At 29.9% G+C, this 1,846-nt stretch overlaps 1 protein-coding gene across 1 annotated transcript in view; it reads right to left on the bottom strand.

Moving 5' to 3' along the window:
- Positions 1-1,846, bottom strand: part of LOC100159796 — a 21,234-nt gene that overhangs the window by 899 nt on the left and 18,489 nt on the right. The window lies entirely within an intron of this gene.

Here is a 1,846-nt window from a genome sequence, read left to right as displayed (position 1 = left end):
AACAAATGCGGGTGTGGCGTCCTCTTAAGAGGACGCTACACATAAAGCGAAACGCATACAATGGCCGAGAGAACGCGCTGTTAAGTGATTTCACGATGCGCAAGCACGCGACGTTTAAGCCGCGCCCACTACCTACTGGAGCGATGTTTATTACTCCCTCAACCTCCGTCGGTGGTGGTTCGCGTACATATAAATTTCATACACGTGAATGCCTTTATGCCACTAATATTTTCAATATCTGCGTGTACCTACGCGATTTATATTTATTACATTATACATTAAACATAGGTAGGTATATAAAGTAGGTACAGTAAATAATTCCTAATTTATAACAATAGCCCAAATTATATTTTACTTAGGTAAATATCTAAATATTAGTTTTCCAGTAGGTAAATGTTTTGCGTAGGTATAATTTAGATTATAATTTTTTATGTGTATGATGTACCTCCTAGTGGCTACTATCACATATACTTTTTAGTTTTTAGAATTATTTGTAAAGTTCTATCTTTCTACTAGTATTTATCTTACTTAATACTTACCTACGATTTACGAATTACAAAGATAGGTACGATTCACACGCGCATCCATTAATATATTTGTAATTATAAAAAATATAATATGTAGTACATTAGTACCTACATAGTAGGTTATTGTTAAAAATGTATTGAAGTAAATTTATGTTGTAGACTGTAGTAATTAATAGTACGAATCATTTTTAGATTTGAACAATCTATTAGAAAAATAATAAAAAAAGAATATAACAATTGAACAACGACGTACGTTGCGCCAGCCCCCCCTCCCCCCCCAAAGGAAAATCTATAAACAAACTATACAGATATTTAGCACGTAATTTGCACGAATTCGCACGCCTAGTTTGAAAATTCGCACGACCTTCCTTCCCCTAGAAAATCAAAAAATTCGCGGGGGGGGATGGTGACACTTGTCGCCGGCCCCCCCCCCCTGGAGATCCAAATTAACATTTTTGCAATTTTTCTTCTGCAGATATTTAGCACATAATTCGCACGAATTCGCACGCCTATTTTGAAAATTCGTACGACCTTCCTTCCCATCAAAAAAAAAAAAAATTCACCTCATAGTAAAAGTTCACCCCCTCATAAAAAATTAACATTTTCACAATTTTTTTTTTGACTGATATTTAGCACAGTATTCGCACCTATTCTCAAGCCCAGTTTTGAAATTTGTACGATCTTCCTTCCCCTCAAAAAAAAATAATTCACCTCATAGTAAAAATAGAATTTTGTCTTTATTTATTATTATTATCTATACTGAAGAAAATTTATTTGAGATAAAAAAAACCTCGATTGAATATAACAAATCTAAAAAGAAACTTTATAAAAAAATTTGATTGAATTTAAAATATTAAACAAATCTAGATGGAAATTTTTTTATAAAACAAAGTTTTTTTAACAAATATAGACTTTTTTATTATATTTACATTTTTATTAGGTAAATACAGCTTTTTTTAAATTTAATTTGGTGTTTTTACAATAGTTTTTTATTCTACTTGTCTTTTTTTATTGAAATACAAATTATGAAAAAAATTAATATTCAATAAAAAAATATTGATTGAATTAAAAAAGTTAAACAAATCTTGATATAATATTTTAGATTCTGAGTGGAACGATGAATGTATTGATTTTACAATGATGTGTGTTTTAGATTCTGAGTGGAACGATGAATGTATTGATTTTACAATGATGTGTGTTTTTTTTTTTATTTTTTTTTTTATTTTTTTTTTTATTTTTTTTTGTGTCTGTCATCACGTTTTAGGACAGTAAAAGTGCTTGGATTTTCTTCAACAGTACCTTTTCTGATAGGAAAGTGA

This window comes from Acyrthosiphon pisum, chromosome A2 (genome assembly GCF_005508785.2).
Source record: "Acyrthosiphon pisum isolate AL4f chromosome A2, pea_aphid_22Mar2018_4r6ur, whole genome shotgun sequence".
Classification (NCBI taxonomy): Eukaryota; Metazoa; Arthropoda; class Insecta; order Hemiptera; family Aphididae; genus Acyrthosiphon; species Acyrthosiphon pisum.
Note: the sequence above shows the minus strand (reverse complement) of the source record. Positions and strands in the feature narration are given on the sequence as shown.